This window comes from Eriocheir sinensis, unplaced genomic scaffold (genome assembly GCF_024679095.1).
Source record: "Eriocheir sinensis breed Jianghai 21 unplaced genomic scaffold, ASM2467909v1 Scaffold268, whole genome shotgun sequence".
Lineage (NCBI taxonomy): Eukaryota > Metazoa > Arthropoda > Malacostraca > Decapoda > Varunidae > Eriocheir > Eriocheir sinensis.
The window spans coordinates 452,450-462,047 of record NW_026111574.1 but is presented as its reverse complement, the minus strand read 5'-3'; positions in this window follow the sequence as shown (position 1 = coordinate 462,047).

The following is a 9,598-nucleotide window of genomic DNA, read 5'->3' as shown; positions in this document are numbered from 1 at the left end:
AAACAAAATACTAACAAAACGTGTAAAAATATGTATAGAAAATAAACATGAAATATTCTAAATTCGTATCGAAATAGGTGAACAAAATACCGATAAAATAATGTAATTCTGAATGAAAATATATAAAGAAAATACACATAAAATAACGTAAATACAAATAAATATATACACATAAAAAAATTGAATTTGAATGAAAATAAATATAAAAATAAATATAGAATAAGGCAAATTTGTAATGAAATATATATACAAAATACACATCAAATAATGTAGATGTTTCAAAAAATATATACGAATACACATAAAATAACGTATATTTCTTTAGAAATATATATACAAAATACACATGAAATTATGTAAATACGTTTAAAAATATATATACAAAATACACATTAAATAATGTAGATTCGTGTCAAAATAAATAAACAAAATATCAATAAAAGAATGTGTATTTGTATGAAAATACATATACAAAATACACATAAAATAACGGAAATTTGAATAAAACTATATACAAAAATACACAAAAATAATTTAAATTTGTATGAAAATAGATATACAAAATACACATAAAACTAGGTAAATTTGTATTGAAATACATATACAAAATACACATAAAATAATGTAAATTTGAATGAAAATATATAAATAAATACACTTTAAATAACGTAAATTTGTATAAAATATATATTCAAAATACACATTAAATAATGCAAATATGTATGAAAAAAATTTATACAAAACACAAATAGAATAGTGTAAAATCGTATCAAAATAAATACACAGAATATTAATAAAATAATATAAATTTGTATGAAAATAAAGATGCAAAAGACCCATAAAATAACGCATTTTTTATAAAATATATATATACCAAAATACACATAAAATATTTAAATTTGTATTAAAATAAATATACAAAATGCACATTCATTAAGGTAAATTTGTATTGATATAGATTTGCAAAATACATACAATGTAAATTTGTTTCAAAATATATATATACGAATACACAAAATAACGTAGATTTCTATAAAAATATATATACAAAAAACACATAAAATAAAATAAATGCGTTTAAAAAAATGTATACAAAATACACATAAAATAATGTAACCAATAAAATAAAATACCAATAAAAGAATGAGTATTTGTATAAATATAAATACACAAAATACACATAAAATAACGTAAATTTGTATAAAACTTACAAAAACATACACAAAAGTAATTAAATTTGTATAAAAATAGATATACAAAATACACTTAAAATAGGCTGAATTTGAATTGAAATATATATACAAAATACATAAAATAATGTAAATTTGTATCAAACTATTTATACAAATATATACAAAATAGACATTAAATAATGTAAATTCGTATCAAAATAAATAAACAAAATATCAATAAAAGAATGTGTATTTGTATGAAAATAGATATACAAAATACACATAAAATAACGTAAATTTGTATAAAACTATATACAAAAATACACAAAAATAATTTAAATTTGTTTGAAAATAAATATACAAAATACACATAAAATTAGGTAAATTTGTATTGAAATACATATACAAAATACACATAAAATAATGTAAATTTGAATGAAAATACATAAACAAATACACTTAAAATAACGTAAATTTGTATAAAATATATATACAAAATACACATTAAATAATGTAAATATGTATAAAAAAATATATACAAAACCCAAATAGAATAATGTAAAGTCGTATCAAAATAAATACTCAGAATATTAATAAAATAATGTAAATTTCTATGAAAATAAAGAAACAAAATACCCATATAATAACGCATTTTTTTATAAAAATATATATACTAAAATGCACATAAATAAATTTATATTTGTATTAAAATAAATATACAAAATGCACATACAATAAGGTAAATATAAACTGAAATAGATATGCAAAATACATATAAAACAATGTAAATTTATTTCAAAATATATATACGAATACACATAAAATAACGCAGATTTCTATAAAAATATATATACAAAATACACATAAAATGAAGTAAATACGTATAAAAAAATGTATACAAAATACACATAAAATAATGTAAATTCGTATCAAAATAAATAAACAAAATACCAATAAAAGAATGTGTATTTGTATAAATATAAATATACAAAATACACATAAAATAACGTAAATTTATATAAAACTATATACAAAAATACACAAAAGTAGTTAAATTTGTATGAAAATAGCTATACAAAATAAACATAAAATAAGCTAAATTTGAATTGAAATATATATATATATATATACAAAATACATCATATAATGTAAATTTGTATCAAAATATTTATACAAATACTCATATAATAACGTAAATTTGTATAAAAATACATAAACAAAATACACATTAAATAATGTAAATACGTATTAAAAAATATGTACAAAATCCACATATAATCATGTAATTCGTATCAAAATAAATAAACAAAATACCAATAATATAATGTAAATTTGTATGAGAAAACATATACAAAATACACATAAAATAACACTAATTTCTTTAAAAATATATGTACAAAAATGCACATAAAATAAAGTAAATTTGCAAATAAATATATATACAAAACAGACATTAAATAATGTAAATGCGTATAAAAACATGTATACAAAATACCTTTGAAATAATCTAAATTCGAATCGAATTAAATTATCAAAATACCAATAAAATAATGTAATTTTGGATGAAAATATATATAGAAAATACACATAAAATAACCTAAATACAAATACATATATAAACATAAAATATTTTAAAATTGCATGAAATGAATATATAAAATAAAAATAAAATAAGGTAAATTTGTAATGAAATATATGTAAAAATACACAAAAAATAATGTAAATTTATATGAAAATATATATTCAAATACACATAAAATAACATCAATTTGTATAAAATTTGTATCAAAATATATACGAATACACACAATAAAATAACGAAATTTTTTTTGAAATTATGTATATACAAAATACACATAAAATAATGTAAATACGTTGAAAAAAATATATACAAAATACACATTAAGTAATGTAAATTCGAATCAAAATAAATCAATAAAATTCCAATAAAAGAATGTATATTTGCAGGAAAATATATATACAAAATACAAATAAAATAACTAAAATTTGAAAAAAATATATATACAAAAATACACAAAAATAATTTAAATTTGTTTGAAAATAGATGTGCAAAATATACATAAAATTAGGCAAATTTGTATTGAAATACATACAAAAAACACACATAAAATAATGTAAATTTGAATGAAAATATATAAACAAATACACATAAAATAACGTAAATTTGGATAAAATATATATACAAAATATACATTAAATGATGTAAATTTGTATAAAAATATATATACAAAATACACATAGAATAATGTTAAATCGTATCAAAATAAATAAACAGATTATCAATAAAATAATATAAATTTGTATGAAAATAAAGATGCAAAATACTTATATAATAACGCATATTTATATAAAAATATATATAAAAAAATACATATAAAATAATTAAATTTGTATTAAAATAAATATACAAAATGCACATACAATAAAGTAAATTTGTATTTAAATACATATACAAAATACACATAAAATAATGTAAATTTGTATGAAATGAAAACAAATACACATAAAGTAACGTACATTTGTATAAAATATATATTTAAAATACATATAGAATAATGTAAAATCGAATCAAAATCAATACACAGAATATCAATAAAATAATATAGATTTGTATGAAAATAAAGATGCAAAATACCCAAAAAATAAAGCATATTTTTTATAAAAATACATATACAATAATACACATAGAATAATTAAATTTGTATTAAAATTATTATACAAAATGCATATACTATAAGGTAAATTTGTATTGAAAAAATATGCAAAATACACATAAAACAGTGTAAATTTGTTTCAAAATCTGTATTCGAATACTTATAAATCAACGTATATTTCTATAGAAATATATATACAAAATACACATGAAATGATGTAAATACGTAAAAAAATATATATGCAAAATACACATTAAATAATGTAAATTCGCGTCAAAATAAATAACAAAATATCAATAAAAGAATGTGTATTTGTTTGGAGATAGATATACAATATACACATAAAATAACCTAAATTTGTATAAAACTATATACTAAAATACACAAAAGTAATTTAAATTTGTATGAAAATAAATATACAAAATACACATAAAATTAGGGTAATTTGTATTGAAATACATTTACAAAATACACCTAAAATAATGTAAATTTGAATGAAAATATATAAACAAATATCTTTAAAATAACGTAACTTTCTATAAAATATATATACGAAATACACATTAAATAATATAAATATGTATAAAAAAATATATACAAAACACAAATAGAATAATGTAAAATCGTATCAAAATTTGTATGAAAATTAAGATGCAAAATACCCATAAAATAACGCATTTTTTATAAAAATATATATACCAAGAACCACATAAAATATTTGAATTTGTATTAAAATAAATATACAAAATGCACATACAATAAGGTAAATTTATATTGAAATAGAAATACAAAATACATATAAAACAATGTAAATTTGTTTCAAAATATATATACGAGTACACATAAAATAACGTAGATTTATATGAAAATATATATACAAAATACACATAAAATGAAATAAATACGAATAAAAAAAGGTATACAAAATACACATAAAATAACGTAAACTCGTAACAAAATAAATAAGCAAAATACTAATAAAAGAATGTGTATTTGTATAAATATAAATATACAAAATACACATAAAATAACGTAAATTTATATAAAACTATGTACAAAAATACTCAAAAGTAATTAAATTTGTGTGAAAATAGATATACAAAATACGCATAAAATAAGCTAAATTTGAATTGAAATATATATACAAAATACATAAAACAATGTAAATTTATATCAAAATATTTATACAAATACACATATAATAACGTAAATTTGTTTAAAAATATATAAACAAAATACAAATTAAATAATGTAAATACGTATAAAAAAATATGTACAAAAAACACATATAATCATGTAATTCGTATCAAATAAATGAACAAAATACCAATAAAATAATATAAATTTGTATGAGAAAACATATACAAATAAAATAAAATTAAATTAAATAACGCAAGTTTCTATAAAAATATATGTACAAAAATGTACATTAAATAAAGAAAATTTGCATAAAAAATATATATACAAAAAACACATTAGATAATGTAAATGAGTATAAAAATATGTATAAAAAATACCTATGAAAAAATCTAAATTCGTATCGAATTAAATTAAGAAAATAACTATAAAATAATGTAATTTTCGATGAAAATATATATAGAATATACACATAGAATTACTTAAATACAAATACAAATATACACATAAAATAATTTAAGATTGAATGAAATAAATATACAGAATTCTCATAAAATAAGGTAAATTTGTAATGAAAAATATGTAAAAACACACATAAAATAATATAAATTTGTATGAAAATATATATACAAATACACAAAAATAACATGAATTTGTATAAAATTTGTATCAAAATAAATACGAATACACACAATAATATAATGTTAAATTTTATTAAAATATATATACAAAATACACATAAAATAATGTAAATACGTAGAAAAATATATATACAAAATACACAGAAAATAATGTAAACCCGTATCAAAATAAATATACAAATTTTCCAATAAAAGAATGTATATCTGCAGGAAAATATATATACAAAATACAAATTAAATAACTAAAATTAGTATAAAAACATATACAAAAATACACAAAAATAATTTAAATCTGTTTGAAAAAAGATATGCAAAATGCACATCAAACTAGGCAAATTTGTATTGAAATACATATACAAAATTCACGTAAAATAATGTAAATTTGTTTGAAAATATAAACAAATACACATAAAATAACGTAAATTTGGATAAAATATATATACAAAATATACATTAAATAATGTAAATATGTATAAAAATATATACACAAAATACTCATAGAATAATGTTAAATCGTATCAAAATAAATAAACAATATCAATAAAATAGTGTAAATTTGTATGAAAATACAGATGCAAAATGCCCATATAATAACGCATTTTTGCATAAAAATATATATACAAAAATACACATGAAATAATTAAAATTGTATTGAAATATATATACAAAATGCTTATACAATAAAGTAAATTTGGGTTGAAATAGATATGCAAAATACACATCAATAATGTAAATATGTATCAAAATATATATGAGAGTGCTCATAAAATAGAGTAAATTTATATGAAAATATACATAAAAAATACATAAAAATGATGTAAATAGTATAAAAATATATATACCAAATACACCTAAAATAATGTAAGCTCGTATCAAAATAAATAAACAAAATTCCAATAAAAGAACGTATATATGTAGAAAAATAAATATACAAAATACACATAAAATAACGAAAATTTGTATAAAAATATATACAAAAAATAATAATAATACTTTCAGTTTTTATGAAAATAGATATACAAAATACACAAATAATTATATAATTAGTTAAATTTGTCTTTAAATACATGTACAAAATACACATAAAATAATGTAAATTTGTATGAAATGAAAACAAATACATAAAATAACGTACATTTGTATAAAAATATATACAAAAATACACATAGAATAAAGTAAAATCGAATCAATATAAATACACAAAATATCAATAAAATAATTTAAATTTGTATGAAAATAAACATGCAAAAACCCATAAAATAAAGCATATTTTATTAAAAATACATATACAAAAAATACACATAAAACAGTGTAAATTTGTTTCAAAATATATATACGAATACACATAAAATAACGTAGATTTCTATAAAATATATATACAAAATACACGAAATAATGTAAATACGTATAAAATATATATAAAAAAATACATTAAATAATGTAAATTCGCGTCAAAATAAATAAACAAAATATCAATAAAAGAATGTGTATTTGTATGAAAATAGATATAAAATACACATCAAATACCCTAAATTTGTATAAAAATATAAAAAAAATACACAATAATTTAAATTTGTATGAAAATAAATATACCAAATACACATAAAATTATGTAAATTTGTATTTCAATACATATAAAAAATACACTTAAAATAATGTAAATTTGAATGAAAATATATAAACAAATACATTTAAAATAATAAATTTGTATAAATTATATATACAAAATACACATTAAATAATATAAATATATATAAAAATATATATACAAAATACAAATAGAATAATGTAAAATCGTATCAAAATAAATACATAAAATATTAATAAAATAATGTCAATTTGTATGAAAATTAAAGATGCAATATAATAAAATAACGCGTATTTTTTTAAAAATATATATACAAAAATGCACATACAATAAGGTAAACCTGTATTGAAATAGATATGCAAATTTGTTTCAAAATATATACGAATACACATAAAATAAGGTAGATTTCTATAAAAATGTATATAAAATACACGTATAAAAATGTATACAAAATACATAAATAATGTAAATTCGTATCAAAATAAATAGACAAAATACCAATAAAAGAATGTATTTGTATTAATATAAATATACAAAATACATAAAATAACGTAAATTTGTATAAAATACACAAAAATACACATAAGTAATTAAATTTGTATGAAAATATATATAAATACACACAAAATAACCTTAATTTGAATTGAAATATATACAAAGTACATAAGATAATGTAAACTTGTATAAAAATGTTTATAAAAATAAATATATAATAAAGTGAATTTGTATAAATATATATAAACAAAAGTCTCATTAAATAATGTAAATACGTATAAAAAATTTGACAAAATACACATATAATAATGTAATTCGTATCAAAATACATAACCAAAATACCAATAAAATTATGTAAATTTGTATGAGAAAACATATACAAAATACACATAAAATAAAGCATATTTCTTTAAAATTATATGTACAAAAATGCATATAAAATAAAGTAAATTTGCATAAAAATATATATACAAAACACACATTAAGTAATGTACATGCGTATAAAAAATATGTATACAAAATACCTATGAAATAATCTAAATTCGTATCGAATTAAATTAACAAAATACCAATAAAATAATGGAATTTTGGATGAAAATATATATAGAAAATATATATAAAATAACCTAAACACAAATACAAATATACATATAAAATAATTTAAAACTGAATAAAATAAATATACAAAATAAACAAAAAATAAGGTAAATTTGTAATGAAATATATATACAAAATACACATAAAATAATATAAATTTGAATGAAAATATATATACAAATACACAAAAAAATACATGAATTAGTATAGAAATATATATTCAAAATAAACATTAAATAATGTATAAAAATATATATACAAAGTACATATAAAATAATGTAAATTCTTATCAAAATAAATAAAAAAAATATCAATAAAATAATATATATTTGAATGTAAATAAATTTACAAAATACTCATCAAATCAGTAAAATTTGTATTAAAATATATAAAAAAAAATACTCAGAAATAATTTGAGTTTGTATGAAAATCGATATACAAAATACACATAAAACTAGGTAAATTTCTTTTGAAATATATATACAAAATACCCATAAGATATTGTAAATTTTTGTCAACATATATCAACAAATACACGTAACGTAACGTAACGTAACGTAACGTAAATTTGTATAAAATATATATACAAAATACACATTAAATTAAGGAAAAATGTATAAAAAAATTTATACAAAATATACATAGAATAATGTAAAATCGTATCAAAATAAATGAACAGAATATCTATAAAATAATGTAAATTTCTATGAAAATAAAGATGCAAAATACCCAAAACATAACGCATATTTGTATAAAAATATATATACAAAAATATACATATAATAATTTTTTTTTAAATTAATATACAAAATGCATATACAATAAGGTAAATTTGTATTGAAAAAATATGCAAAATACACATAAAATAGTGTAAATTTGTTTCAAAATCTATATACGAATACACATAAAATAACGTAGATTTCTATTGAAATATATATATACAAAATACATGAAATGATGTAAATACGTATAAAATATATATACAAAATACACATTAAATAATGTAAATTCGCGTCAAAATAAATAAACAAAAATCAATAAAAGAATGTGTATAAATATGAAAATAGATATTCAAAATCCACATAAAATAAACTAATTTTGTATAAAACTAAATAAAAAATTACACAAAAATAATTTAAATTTGTATGAAAAGAAATTTACAAAACACATAAAATTAAGTAAATTTTATTGAAATACATATACAAAATACATAAAATAATGTAAATTTGAATGAAAATATATAAACAAATACACTTAAATTACCGTAAATTTGTATAAGATATATATACAAAA